This window comes from Molothrus ater, chromosome 1, assembly GCF_012460135.2.
Source record: "Molothrus ater isolate BHLD 08-10-18 breed brown headed cowbird chromosome 1, BPBGC_Mater_1.1, whole genome shotgun sequence".
In the NCBI taxonomy this organism is placed as follows: Eukaryota; Metazoa; Chordata; class Aves; order Passeriformes; family Icteridae; genus Molothrus; species Molothrus ater.
This window is the reverse complement of record NC_050478.2, coordinates 53,276,811-53,292,879: the sequence shown is the minus strand read 5'-3', so window position 1 is coordinate 53,292,879 and position 16,069 is coordinate 53,276,811. Positions and strand designations below refer to the sequence as shown.

The 16,069-nt window shown below is 39.3% G+C and overlaps 1 protein-coding gene across 1 annotated transcript in view; it reads right to left on the bottom strand.

Moving 5' to 3' along the window:
- GLI3 (GLI family zinc finger 3) overlaps positions 1 to 16,069 on the bottom strand; it is a 201,775-nt gene that overhangs the window by 170,341 nt on the left and 15,365 nt on the right. The window lies entirely within an intron of this gene.

Here is a 16,069-nt window from a genome sequence, read left to right as displayed (position 1 = left end):
AAGAAGATGCAGTCTGCAGTGCTTAAAGATTCAAACTGTCTCATCTGTCCTAATGGTGACTTAACAATACTGGTCCCAAATGCAAAACTCACTAATTTCTGTTTGACGTCAACAGCTATCCAATGGAGTACAACAAGGCTTCAAATCCCATCTGAACTGCTGCAGAGCCAAGAGCTGAACATACATCTACAGAGATAAAATACCAGCATATAAACAAGCTGTGATGGCTTGTTTCTTGAAATCCAACAAGACAGTCTAATAAGGCAGTCACACATCCTTAATTATGCTGGCTCCAAAACAAGTTTAACTATAGTTTAGGCAATTCCAAAAACATGGCAATTGCAACATAAAGTATAACTCAACCATAACTGCTTATCGTGAGTAATGTACATTGCATGCTATTTTCAGATGATAGCAAATTAGAGAGGGGTGGCACGCTGATTTGGCAAAGATTTCTAGTGACTGTCTTTCACTCACCCCAGAAAGGAGAGAGAGAAACAGCCATCATCATCACCATCACCACTACCACTCATCTACTTCTGTCATCCCAGAGCCAAAGGGAACATAGGGATACTTATCCTGATATAATGAGTTACAAAATAGTCTTCCCCAGAGGATACAGGCAAGCTTATATAACCAGCAGTGAAACTGGGCAACTTTCCAGAAAATTTATCCAACTGCCTGCAGTCTCCCATTTCAAGGTAGCTGGAAAAGCTAACTGCTGAATAAAGTCATTTGATCCACATCCCATGCATTTAAATAAAGAATATAAAAGAACAGACAGTTTGCTAATTTCTATTTCCTAAAACACTGAAAGGTAAAACATCTTCCTCCCTTCACCTGCATTCATGGTCTCTTTTAAGTTAAGACACTCAAAAGCATTTCCAGCACTGAACAAGAAGAAATACATGTTTATGGATAGAAGCTAAGTGTTTTTTAAAAATACAGAAATATTATACCATATTCCAAATTCAAAAAAAAAAAAAGGAAAAAAATTTATGAAAGAAGCACTGTAAATTTTTAAGTGGAATATTCCTGTCCCTTTCTATTACCCTCTACCTCTCTCTTTCTATTCCATTTCTTGAGCATGAAGTCAACTGGGATCACATGATGGGAGTCACATGAGCCAATTTCAGAGTCTTTGCTGATGTCTTAGGAGAAAATTTAGACTAGACAGACCTATCTAGAAAGGAACAGTTGAAGGAGACAGGCTATAGTTTGCAACATATTTATTTTTATTACATATCTTTATTCTTATGTCTCATTTTTCAGATTGGAGATTGATTCTGTCTGAACTTCAAAAGAAGGAAAAGAAAAGTTTATAACCTGAAGGGACACAAAGCAGGGAAACAGATTTTCAGTGAGATCATTCCATACCTCTTCATAGCTTATGTTTACTTTAGTTAACATCCACCTAACATCGAGGACTCTCTACATTTTGAAGAATTGACTGTTGCTAAATTCTGAATGCTTTCCCTTTCAACTACACCTTGATAGCCTGCAACATGCACACACTGCCCTCTGCAACTCCTCCAGCAGAACCTAGGAAAAGCAATTTTACTGCTCTCTTTATTGCTAAACAAAATGTAAGCCCAACATAATAAAGGGTTTTACTTAGACTCCTCTAATTTTCTCATTGTTTAGGTATGTTCCACATTAAAATAAGTTCAACCCTGCAACTCAGGGGACTTTCACTACCAGACTGCCAAGGATTGGGTTTCCACAGCAGCCAAGACTCCTGAAGTCCAGAAGCATCTGTACAAGGCAATAATGAGTGCAGTCAGACCACGCTTGACACTTTGCAGATATAAGGGATGCCCATGACATCCCCACGGAGCACATGCTTAGGGCAGGTCCACTTGCACAGAGCCCTGGACAGTAAGTCTGACTTCCCTGGGATGTCAAAAAGCCAGCAGAAAATGCTGTGCCCACCTGAACTGTTCTTTTTTTTGGGTAGAGGTTGTCTTCACTTCCCAAAGAAGTGACGAGGCTACACTTCTCAGAGAGCAAGAGAAATCTAGCACAGTATGTCTGTGCAAATGCAAGCACAAAAACAGCAGCCTGAATTGAGCTCACCCACGCAAACAAAAAATTCTGTTGCTCTTTCTTCGTGTCTAAGATTTGTGTCTAAAGGTAACATTTTGCCCCATACTTAAGAAGCCTGAAATACTACATTTTTTTTCAGATTCACCCATTAGTAAAATTAAGTTTTCTGTATCAATTATTCTGTTACCAACCTGTAAGATCTTACATTCCTGCAGTTAAAGTACTGGTCCTATGAACAGCTATGACTTCTGCCTAACACTGCTCAAATACTGATTCTTGACAGGTCCTAAGTCCAACATGACAACCAAAAAATTTCCTTCCTTCCTTCCTTCCTTCCTTCCTTCCTTCCTTCCTTCCTTCCTTCCTTCCTTCCTTCCTTCCTTCCTTCCTTCCTTCCTTCCTTCCTTCCTTCCTTCCTTCCTTCCTTCCTTCCTTCCTTCCTTCCTTCCTTCTTCTTTTTTCCCCTCTTCTTTCCTTCTTTTACTCTTTAAATACCTGGTGAAACTTTTAATATCTTTGCTCAAGGTTCGTATTCACTTATAGACATAATTATTATTTTTTTTTAGGAGTAGGCTTATTTTTAGCATCTCCTTGAGCCTTGAAGATAAATGTAGCAATAATTACAGTCCCTTGAAATATTTTATTACTTGAGATATTTTGGTATCATTCATACTAAAGTTATTTCTCAGAAGAAAAAAATAATTTCTTGGTGCCAGAGAAAATGTATGCAAGCCGTAAATTCTGATTTAAGTTTGATGGCTGAAGAAAAAGGTCTTTGGGAATTTAAACAGCAAAACGAATCTACCTCCCCCTGTTCTCTGAACAATCAAAAGAAAGTGTTCAAAGCTGAGAACAGGACTTTTAAAATTTCCACTCTTTTATGTGCAGCATTATTCTCTCCCAAAGCAGCAAACAAAATGGTGTCTTGGAACAGATACTGTAAGCTCAGGGTGGCTGTCAGAAGATGCCGATGCACCTTAAATTGAAAATACAAAATAGAACCTACTATTTCTATTTTTCCTTGACCAATACTTTAGAAAACTTTGCACTGAGTTAGACTAAAATGAATGTTGGAAATTAAATTGGTAGAAATCCCCTGAGTGATTCCAGATCCATGCTTTTTTGGCAAGGATACTGTGATCCTGTGCCCATCCCGGTGTTTGAAAAGTACTAATGTCCATTCACTCAAACTCTTCAGCCAAATGTCTCTGAAGAATAATTCATCATATACACCTTCAGAAAAGAGGTTTACAATAATGTTCAGAAAGCAGCTTCCAAGTCTGGAAGCAAAATTGTGCTGTTTTCAATTTTGCTGGAAAAAAATGTGAGAGGTGTGGTTCTTTATGAAGGCCCTGAAAATGCCTGTAAAAACCAGCAGGTTTTATAGCACTTTGTGACTGAATATTTAAATATAGATTCAAATAAAGGATTCCTATGCTGTTCCCATGGAAGTCAATGGCAGTTGACTTCAAGACAGAGGTCCTGATCTTATCAAATCTCTGAAACCTGGAGTAGCTCAAACTACAAGGATTGATTCTATTACTACTGCATGGGAACTAAGATATCATTATTCTTTCCCTTCTTTCTGATCATACGGAAGAGCCTTCAAATAGAAAGTTTGTAAAAGAAAACATATTTCCAGGATGAGGTCCTGAGATGGCTTCATGAGAAGATATCTCAAGTTTCAGAGATGTGATAATTCAGTGATCAAGGGTGCTGGGAGCCCAGACATCTTACTAAAGAGAACCAACTAAAAGATTATGGCTTGAGTAAGGACTAGAAAGAAATACCTAAGACTGAATATTTAAAGCCTACTAGTTAAAGTTGCAAAAATCTTTTCAGTATTTCAGTGAGTTGTGAACTTCAGCCTAAAATTAAATAAAACTCCATCTTACCACTAAAGAACAATATGAAATTACAACTACAAGCACACCTTACAGATACCTTTTATGGGGTTAATTTTGTCTCATGCCTGTCTCACTGTGAATCCTGCAAGTCATACTCCCTCTTTTGAGCCCTGACCCCAGAAAGGGACAGATTTCCCTGACCTTCATGGTGCAGGCAGCTTGGAGCAGCCCAAGAACCCCAAGAAGGGGTGAGGAAACCTGTGACTCTCAGACACTTGAACTACCATCAAGTTAAGCAAAAAACCTGAGGTGGGGAGAGAATACCAAACCTCCCTCTGACCTCCAGCAGATGCAATCCCCAGGCACAGAGAGATCCTGGCTGTGAGAAGCTGAGGATTCCCAGACACTTCCAAAGGGAAAATCCATGGAGCTGAGAGAGAAACCCAACACGCAGTGCAGCCATCCACTGAGTGAGCCCATTCTGCATCACTATGCCGTTCAGTCAGCGCTGAAACCAACCCAGGCTTAAGGGCTCATCACAGATGCTGAGCACCCCAGGGACCCAGCCTCCAGCAACTGGCAGGGTCTAGCCTCCACCCTCCTCCTCTCCAGCAGAAATACAAATCCAAAAACAAAAGCAGGAAAGCAGTTTATGAGGAGCATTTTATCTGAGTTGAAGTTGGAACGGGCTGTAAATTCCCGTGGGACATCTAGGTTTACACACTTCAGATGAAACCATAAATTGAATATTAAACACACATTTTTATCAAATCATATTTCTCCCAGAGAAGGCTGAGGACTGCCTGGTGATTTTTTTAATCTGATTCACTATGTTTACAAGTGGTAGGAAAGCTGGTTATATCAGCCACTCCATCTTTTTAGCTCTATTCGAATGACTTTGATTTTGTTTTTCTAACACTGCTAAGAAAACTATAATGCAAAAAAAGAAATAAAATCTATAATCTGTGAAAATGCACTCTGAAATCCATCAACCAAGTTGTATCCATAATTGCTTCCCTGGCTTATCAAAAAAAGGCTCATTTGCATTATCTGTTATCTTTAGATACCCATCCTGGTCTATAAACAGAGTTATCAATCCCGTTCAGAGGCCAGTCCACAAATTGAAGTTTTCTGTAGAGGGAATTAGCTATAAACAAGCCTGAGGCAATTTTCTTTGACAGCCAATGGTAAACCATAGGAAGTAACTTCAATAGTGATTTACAGTTCTCCTCTGGTTTCCATCCAACTTTTCCTTCTTGTGCTTCTGTTCCATCCAAAAAGGAATTTTTCAGATGTTCTAATTTCCCATTCAAGATGCAATCAATCCCAAGTCTAGGTGTGTCTAATCCAATTTTTACGGTATGTTCATGGGCCAGCACCAGAGAAAAAGAACTCTCTTTTTATTTTCTTTCAATTGCCTCTGCCGCAATCACAAGACTTGTCATCTCCTGGTGTGAAATGCACAACAGCAAAAGAGAGAGCGAAGGAGATTTGAGAGAGAGAGAGAGAGAGAGAGAGCGAGAGAGAGAGAGGGAACGCCAGCCTACTAAAAAGAAAGGGGAAAAGAGATACAGAGAAAACACTAACATTTTTTAATAACTCTACATACTGAAAACTTGCATTTAACAGAATAATGAATTAACTCCAACTTCTTAGGAGTCTGTGTGGAGTTTTTAAGTCCTCATTCAAATCACAATACACCGTTAGAAGCATGATATTTAGGAAAGGACTCCAGCTTCGCACCACCCCATCCTCCTCATCTATACCACAGTGAAGTCAGATTCAAGTCCTGTACTGCTTGCTCATGCACACCCCTCTTCTGCAGACAAGTAAACCCCATTGTCCAGCCTCCCACACCACTGAAAGTCAGAGGACTGCTACTCTTTTACAAATGAAAGATCCTTTCTCTCAGCAGCTTAACATACATTTCAGCTAGCTCTGACCTTCTGAAAAAAAAAAAACCAAAAGCTGAGGACTTAAAATATTTATTTTTCAATCTTTAATTAAAAAATATCTCTAAGGCATTGACATGCACAGTGGATCTTAATGTGCACCCCAGGTACAGAAAACAAGTAACAAGCAGAGCCATGATTCCTCTCTGGGTAAACTACAGCAAATGAAAGTAAAGCAGCCAAAAACCCAATATGAGAGAGACCGATATGGATTTAAATCTGTGAGAGAAGCGGCAGAAGAACAGACAAGAATTACACCCAGGAGTTTAGCAATTAATAAATAGTCCCTGTGTCAATGCAGACCAATAAAAACTGTTTCCTTTTATATTAAAGGAAAATATATCTCTGACTACAGAGCTTGTACATTTTCCTCTTCCTTTTCTCTATATACGCATTTACCTGTGAGACACATATATGTGTGTATATACATACATGCACAGGTTCTTTTTCTCCTGACTGAAAACTACCCTAATGGGTAGGCACTGATTTGAAGCGATAAGGTAAAGGCAGACATGCAAAATGCTCCAGAAGTTCTGTTCCTAATCAATCACCAGAGATCAGTGACATCATTCAAGCCTTTGATCAGAGCTCCCCTTTCAAGCTTAAAAAGGGGTATAGGTTGACCCACACCAGTGGAGGGACTGAAGAAACACCTAGGATACAATTCACAGTGAAATACGAGAAGTCACTGGCATCCCTCTTCAGAAAAACTATCCCTTCCCACCTTCCTCAAGGAATAGAGCGTACATTCCAGAGCAACCAAGCACAAACAACAGATTTATCTCTTTCCCCAATAATTAGAAAACAGCCACAGAAACAACACATCACAAAATCCTTTCAGATTTTATTTTTGAAGCCTGCACATACATTTTCTCCTGAGCAGGCAGTTTATTACATTTGCTTGCATTTTAAAATCTCCTCAAGTCCATTGATTTAAAAAAAGTAAAAGAAAAAATAAAAAAGGAAAGGAAAAAAAAACAACCTTATTTTCCCAGAATATCTGAGCAGATATTAAGAAATAAAGGCTGACATCCATTTTTAAAGAAGAAATAACTTTCAGGAGAACCAGCATCACTGCAAGCATTCAATAAATTTAGCACCAGCCTTTGTCCACATCAGGGCATTCAGAGAGTTTGTATCACTAATCCCACTTCAGCTAAAATTGAGCTCCATTGTTTCTCCTTTCATCTGAGTTTCCATGGCACTTACTAGGACTTAAGTGTTATTTACTTAGTGCAGTTTGTTAAAAACAACAACAAAAAACGTACATCTTAACATGAGCATCATATTTGTTTTACTTTCAATAACCTCAAGGTGCAGTCAACATTTTACAGTCTCAGAGATTTCTTCCATGTAAAAATTCTTCAAGAAAAGCAAAGTTGAAAATAGACCTGAAAACACTCACTTCATTGTTTTTGTTTGTTTTTTTCCCCATCTGTATTTTTAAAAATCTAATTGAGCTTCCTGAACTGCAGCAAAAATGTAGTTTATTATCTCCCTCATCAGGTGATCAATGATTTCATTAATAAGACAGATAACAAAACTGTCATATCATCGACACAGTTATGAAAGATGATCCTGGCTTCTTGCTCCATTTTCCAAGGTCTGGGATACTCTGTGGCAGCTCTGAGTCCATTCAATATTTTCCACAGACAGAGAAAAGTGAAAATCCATTTTGAAACCAATTTCAATTAGGATCCAGAAGCTGTTATCACAGGTGTCGCAGAATGGGCCCGTAAGTGGAAATGTCGCCTATCCATTCTGAAATGAAACCTTATCAGGGCCTACGAAGATGGCTGAGGACAGCCTATCTGTAAATTACTTTTCGTCCTGTGTTAACTCAACCCTAGTTCTGTCATATGGAATTCTTTCCAGCCCCTCGTAATAATCTAATGACTAACCAGGCGCTGTACCAAAACGGCTTTTATTCTGCTCGGGCTTCCCCCGCCAAATGAACAGGGTTGCAAATGCAAATAACCGGAGGCAGCCAGGCGAGCCGACGTATTTAGTAATATCATTTAAAGCTCTCATAGTTTATTACAGGGAACTAACGGGCTTGCATTCTGAAGCCTGTCTCCACCCATTGCATTCCTGGTGATTTTTCAATTGCAAACTCCAAGGCCCAGTTATTTCATTAATTCAGCACCCAAGTAGTGAGGCTTTTCTCTCACATCTTTCAGTCTCCTTTTAGCAAATTATCCCATGACGGAGGATTTATTCAGTCAAAGACCTCGGACTTTGAGAGGCAACAAAAGAATCAAGAGACTTTCTGGTCCACCTGCCTGGCGAATGATGAGGCAGGGTAAAGCCTCCCCTAGAGAAACCAATCAAACCATTGTGTGGCACAGTCAGACCTTTTCAACTGTCAAGCCAGGAGAGCAGGAAAAGAGATGAAAGAACTCAGGATGAAGCTACCATTTACAGAACCATGTGGGAATGGTCTCCGAAGATTTAATAATTGGGATGGAACTCAACTTTCTGAAAACTAAAAGAAAGGGGAAAAAAAAAAAGGAAAGGAAAGAAAAGAAAAGAGAGAGAAGAAAAAGGAGAGAGAAGAAAAAGGAGAGAAAGAAGGACAGAAAAGTGAGAGACCAGGAGGAGGGGAAAACACTGCTGGTCAAGCCCACAAGGAACTTTTCCACACATAAAACCCTTTGTTGTTATGTATGAACCCCTACACTGGAAAAGATGAGAAAAGCAAGTACAGGACGGGGGCACAGAGAGAATGCATGGTCTACAATACTAACTTCAGTTTCAGCAATTTATCATCCCATCTTAGGAAAAACTGCATCAGTATAAACCTGTTCTATTTAACAGAACAAAATAATCCCCCTAGTTTGGGACATCTGTGTGCATTTTCAAGCTATTGCATTTGTGGGACTCAAGTTTCCACTTGGCTGCATGTGGAACATGCATGAGAAGTCATACTAAATGAATGGAAAACAGCATATTTTAAGTGGCTGGCATGTGCAAAGAATGTGCTCCTGTATAGCAAGACTCCAGTTGACTGAAGGCACAAGATGAGGACCTGCTCTTTGATAATCTGACACTTATAATGTCTTATAAGCCAAATTTTCAAATGATCTGCAGAAAACCCAGTATTTCCTGTATGCTTCTCTTTTTCAAAGTGCCTCTGCAAACTTGAAGTATGCATTCATCAGTAGGTCCAGATCACGTTTACAAGCAAATCTTTTTTCTGACTTGCCAGCCTTATGAGCAAAAATAGAATCTACAAATTAAATTGTGACCATTTGCAGGATACATCAAAGGCAAACACTTTTAATGGGAAATAAGATAATAATACAGCACTAAAAATCCATCTCATTCCCTTTTAGTTGGGCTGTCAAAAGAATGCTTCTCCCTCCCCTTCCACTCTCACCCCAAAATAATGAGATATGTCTTGGAAAGAATACAGAAAATGTAGTTTTAATATGGCACCTTCTTTACATAATCACAGACTATACCCTTAGCTCATTTCTCCCACTTATTGGCATATTATTTAGTAATAATTTCTATGTAAGCAGAAACTGAAGTTTTGATTCTTCTACAAAAGAAGAAAAAAAAAGAAAGGGGGGGGAAGTAAATAGAAACATACAGAGGAGGGATATAATCAAATGCAACACTGATTCCTGATTATTTCCTTTTAACTGAAGACAGATATGAAATAGAAAACAACTAGAAAAGATGAATGCCATTTGAAAACCTGTTAAGTAATTTAATCACTTCAACTGCCTTAATTTACACAGTTCAGATCATAAAGCCAAACACAGCGCCTGCCAGAAGGGTTGCCTAGCTTTAAGTCAATTAGAAGGATTTTAAAAAATTCTTTTTTATTTACTTTAAGAAGATCATCTGCTCTGCATAGCTCCTTCACTTCTCTTTTTTGGGACCCAGGATCCACAAGCTTTTTGCCGTAAAGTGCCCCTTTCAATACTTCCAAGCAGTCTGGCACCCATTTGTGTTGACACCCATTGCCAGCAGCTGGGAGGAAGATGCCATCACTTGGAGCAGCAGTGCTGTTGCCACACAGCCTCACCACTTTGGTGACACAGGCTGGCACAGAACTGCAACTTCTTTACTTTTACGGTATCTTTTGAAACCAGCACTTCGTGGCAGCAAGTTAGCCTTTTTTGGAAGGCTAACAGAATCACTGAAGTTTCAGTTGCCAGCAGCCTTTTTTTTAAAAAAATCAAACCTCTTGGTTGCTTCCTCCTCACCAGTACTGTGGGCTGTAATGGCTGAATTTTTTGAATTCTGACTGACACTAGACTCCTGCAAAGCACAAGATACAGAGCATGGTACCACCACCATACTGCAGAGACACAGTTTAAACCCTTTTTATTATTATTACTTCTGTGTCAAAACCCAGGTACAATTTTAATATGGCTGCTTGGGTGTTTTAATGTTGAGTCCTTTTTTGTTGTTGTTTTTCAGGAAAAAAAATCCCCAGTGTAAAATTTCCTAAATTTAACCTCCACCCTGAACAGGTGGCAAGCTTCTGCTGCTAACTAATGTTTTCTCCTGATTCCACCTCATGTTATCCAGCAGGATGTTAAGTCATTACTTACTGATTACAGTGATTGCAGGGATAAGCCACTCAATCATCTCTTTCTGGAACTTGCAAAGGGATACAGGAGGATTGACATTTAATATCCCTTATGCTATTAACCACTGCAGGGAGGGGAAAGAAGGGGGGGAAAAAACGAGGGAAATCTCAGCAGAATTAATGAAGCAATACTGTATTGCACTTGCAGATCACTGGGTTTAGAGTGGGGTACGTGTACAGCTGGCTCACTGAGGAACAACACTAGAAAATAGTATCAGGCAGAATGAGTTATTACAGTCTACAATAAGCCATAACTTGATGACTGAAATTTTATTAGTAAGCATAAAGGACCATGGGTACATTACTCCAAAAGAACGTGTATTTAATCAGCTACTCACACCAGATTACAATACACCAAGACATGCAGTCCCCATTTAATTACAACCTCCAGTACTTTCATTTCCAATACTTCCAAGCATCAGGGTAGCCTATTCTCCCCTAGGAAAAGTACCTTCTTTTAAGTTTATCCTCTTACGACCTGGCCGCAAATATTAGAACAGAAGAGTGCAAAAAAATCTTACAAGTTCAGGTCTTAGCCCTTATTTTTCTGGGCTACCACATGTGGCCAGTCTACCCTTAACTTTCATGCTGCTCTACACCACTTGTAGATAGGGATTACTTGCAGTATTTGTCTTGCTGAAAAAGAAATTTGTCAGAAAAATATGTACACAGAAGTTATCATTTCCAGCATCTAAAACTATAGGATGTTGCTTCCTCCTTGACCTGAAAATGAAAGTGAAGAGGGCCCCTCCATCCCCTTTGATTTCAGGGGAAGAGGATGGCATCTCCTAATGACTTTGTAGAATCAGGTCTCATATAATCAATTCAGGGCTCAATTTACAAGTCACTAAAATAGTACAGGCAATGTTTCTTGATACCTAACAACCTCTTTTGAACCCTGACCTCTCAACAGGACCCTGAGCACATGAGTCCAACAAGGGGGCCAAGAATGGGTATTATGATTAACACCTATTTCATGGTGAGGCTTGAAAGCAAGCAGCAGGACAAGCACCAACTGAAAGTTTAAACAGGAAATGTGATTCTTATGGGGTTGCAGACTGCTGAATACTTCCTTCAATCAACCCTGAAAGTACTATGAAGAAGGAAAAAAAAAAGAGACCTAGATGAAGCTGGCTCTTCTTCTGAAAGAATCAAAGTGGACACATGAACTTCCTCTCATTTATTCATCTATCAAGCTTGGTTTTAAGTTACATCATCATTAAGATAATAATTTCTGCTTTCTATCACTTTAAAGTATGTTCTCAATAGCTATCTGATTCTGATAAAGGTAGTCAAGTCCACAACCTACATATGTTTATAATTAGCTTTTTTTTAAGGCAGAGTAATAGGTTAATAAGAAATATCAGATTACACTGGAACAAGCTCATGGGTCAAAAACTAGACAAAACATATCAAACTGAAAATAAGTGCTTGGTTGTCAGACACTGAAAGAGCTCCTATACAATAACTGCATTGTTTTAATGAAACATTAAAAACATCAGTTTTGAGCCAAAATGTCAAAAAGAGGAAAGCATTCAAGTCACCAACAAAATTCACAAGCCAAACAGTAAATAAATCAGGTTTGAATACAGCATCACAATTTCCTAATGTTCTCCAAGCAATACTGTGAAGTGCAGTCTTGCCTTGTACAAGTATCAGTTCAGTCCTTACAGAAATTCCCTCTACTTTTCTGAAATTAAGGCAAAAAAATTAATTATATCTATGGTACAGATTAAGTGAAAAAAACAAGCGGCATTGAGCTGTGGGCTATGTGAAGTTAGTATGGGTTTTTTTAAACAATGCCTTTAAGGAAGCACCCTAAGAAAAAAACCAATTCACCTGCAAAACAGAACGCAGAGTCAAAGCAGCCGCCTGCACTAAAGCCACTGCCTAATTGTAAGCATGCAAATACCCACATTATTAGGGCAAACAGAACTAGTCCCGTGGCTAAAGCAAGTCATTTGCTTAAGTTCACCAGACTGGAGTTCATGACTTTACTGCAATGCTCGGGAAGGCTGGCAACTCCTGGTGCTGGGGCAGCAGGAGGGCACTGCACCAGTGCAAGCAGCACAGCTGCACAGGCAGGGCATGGCAGCAGGCAGTTTTCTGCTCCAGCACTGCAGCACTCAGCCTGACATATGGACTTGGTGTGCCATGGTCTCAGACAGCTCTTCCGTCAGGCTGCGAGGCACAGGGGCCAAGAGCAGCATGGGGGAGGAGCAGTCGAGAACAAGCCTTCACACAGGCATTCATCACAATGCAGCAAGACAAGACACTGGGCAGACTCCTGCATCATTTCCAGCATTCACCTGATGATTTCTTTCTAACCCTGGAATTACTTGAAATTACAGGATGATCCACCAGGGTCTAGCAAGGCAGGTTTTGTGAACTGCAACACCAGACAAAGGCTCTCCGATGGGAGCAAAGAACTAATGGCAATGAGTTTATCAATGGATACCACCCTTAAGAAAGCCATTCTTTGCATAACTTGATAGAAACCTGAGTGTGCATGCAGAAACCTTCAGAACGACCTAGATCCATGCTATGACATGGTAAGGAGAAGAGTGCTTTGTTTCCAGAGAAGTGGCACAAATGTGCATATAAGACAAGACCCGACAACACAGCCCCGTTAGCCAGGTGGTCCAGGGCACTGGCCTCTACTCCAGTGTAATATGAGTGGCACAGCCATGACATAAACATGATTTATTTGTTGTTGTTATTACCTTGCCAAAGCAGATTAGCCTGAGGTTATCAAATCCCACCAAACACAAAACTAAGCTTACTTTATGCACTAGCACAAACTTTTTCATTCATACAGCCTTTTGTGAATTAACATCTCCATTAGTAGTTTTCTTTAGCAGTTTTTGTTCCCATGGATATTGGTCTAGCAGTAAATATAGCAGTCAAACAAAGTATGAAAAGGAACAATCCTAGTAAAACTGCACACAGTTTGTTTGAGACACACAAAATGAAACACAAAGAAGTAAAAAACCAAAAGCTTGCAGAAATGAATTTAAAACAAAGTAAGAGTGGTTCCACTGGGAATTAATGTGCACCAAAGATTTTTCTTATTACATTTCCTTTTACATTGTAGTCATTACAAATTATGATTTTTTTTTTTTAATTTTTGATCACATGTATTTTAAAAGAAGTTTTAATTTGCTCCAGTACATGTATTTGTCCTGGAGCAAATTTATCCTGGAGCAAATTTTAATGGCTTAGCTCTAAATCCTGAAATTTAGAGGTTTATAATGGAAATGCTGGCAGGTCCATATCTAACACATTGCAAGCATCTTGGCAATACAGTGCTTGTAGTCAGGTGAGTGCAGCAGAAATCTTTATGGCATTAAGTAATGACAGGAACTCAGCAGAAGTGGCTAACTTGTAAACTGTGGCCCATGCCTGCTCCGTGCTTGAGACTACAGAGCAGCTGGTACCTTCCAAAGGACACCCTTAGAGTGGCCCTGAGAACTTCTACTGCATTGTTCAGGTTACCACTGAACAATGAGCTCCCCTTCCAGGTCACCTTTCTCACTATCTTTCCCTTGCATCTAGATTTACACCAGGCTTTCAACGCAGTCTGCACAACATATGATTTAAGTTTTTCCACACTCAATAGCCATATTAACATAGATCCTGCTCCTGGGTGTGTCACTTATTTCTGGGAGCTGCTGAAATAATGGCATTTTCTTTGTTTCTTCACGACTGTATACTTTGCATAAAAGCTATAACTAGCAGCTTTCCATCTGTTTATGATCCAAGTTCTGAGACCTTCAGAAGAGAGCAGAGATACTGAGAAAACACTTGTCTGTACATCACTCCTCAGACAGGTATCAATAAAACTTTACCGTGCAAACTTTGTCAATTCATGAGTTGTCCAGAAGTATAGAAGCACTGATATTAGACATGATTATGAGGTGACATGGGTATGATAGGCAGATGTTGCTCTGCAATGACATCAGTCTTCTGAGAAGAATAGCAGGGATCATTCTGTCCTTTTGTTATTTTTAAGGGTACCTTACCTTGTTTAACAGAGCCTTCAAATGCAAATCACAACATTTAACATTACCACAGCCCTTTGCAAAAAAAAAAAGAGGCACTGAATCAATAAAAGCTGCATGTTTTGTAGGAGTGGTGTCTTATAGCAACTGATGATGTTCCTGTAGTAATACTCATTCCAGCATTAAAGAACAAAAGATGCAAATGCGATGAAAGCTCCAGCTTTCATGCAAATTGTCCCTGTAACCAAAATTCATTATCATGACAATCACATCTGCAAGAAGCAAAACTTTTAAAACACTGCAAGAGTAAAACTTACATTTAAGTTCCTAAAGTTTTAGTATTAGTATTTGTTTTGGTACATGCTCCACGAAGTCCTTAGACTAAGAGGAAATTTTTCATATCAAAGAAAGAATCGAATATTTTATCCCTTTGAAGGCCAGCTCTGCATCTCTGGAAAGCCGTTGTGTCTCTGTTATGCATGCAGGTAGATTAGAAACCCAAACCTTGGAGATCCTGGTGACTTCCTTAAATACAAAGACTAACAATGCCAACACTTACCCACTGAAAACAAAGTTAACTGTCATTTACTTAAGAAAAGGAAGCCTCGGGCCCCAGGATGTGTACTACATTAGCATCTCCTTCCATTAGTAGGAGATAATTCAGTGACACAGTCATTCATTAGACTTGAAGTCTTTCCAACTCTTAGGAGTTTGATGACTGACCCTGCTATGCAGTAACACTCCCCATAGGTGAAGCATGTAGTTAAGAACTAAAACTACCATTAAAGAAAGAAAACTACTTGACAACGGTATATTAGTTTCAGAATTAGGCAAAAACATCTTGAAGGCCTTCATTTTAGCCCTCTAAATCTAAATGTTTACCAATAACATTCAAGCTAGCCCAAACAGTCAGAGATGAATGTTTGAGTACAAACCCCTGACACATCAAAGAATATGCATATGTGTTTAACTGTGCATCTGCTTGAAAAGTTGGGCAAATGTGGAAAATCCTATTATCGATTAAAAAAAATACAATGGAGGCCTCTTCAGTTAATGTGAACCACTGTAATTCTATTGACAGCAACGGATCTGTGCTGACTTACACCAGCTGAGGATCTAATTTCATATGCCTTAGAAAACTGATGCAACCTTCCCCATTGCAACTCAAGGGTTTTTATACTCTCATGGGGATCAACTCCATCTAGTAGGTCAGCAGGTGTTGAGTCTGCTTTGAATCTGAAGTCCAGTCACACAGGAGGATACTGGGACACGCGCCATCTAATTTTTAATGACCTATGGACATTCCCCTCTAGTATGGCTGTAGGATTCATGTATTTTCTCCTGTAGTCTAGTGGGACATAACCTGTTTCTTTGAGAAAGCAGAAACCCTCTACTCAAGATATCAAAGTGAGAACCTGACCTGGAGGACCACAAGCCCAGATAAGTGAGCATGATGGAAACAGAAAGTGTGAACTGAAAATGTTTTGCCAGAAATACACCAGGACCACAAAAGATACAGAAAGGCATTTTCTACTTCTCACCATAACTAGACCGATTTGTAAAAAAATAGCAGTTTTAGCAGTTACTCCACAACTATCCAAAATCTATAGGTCTGCC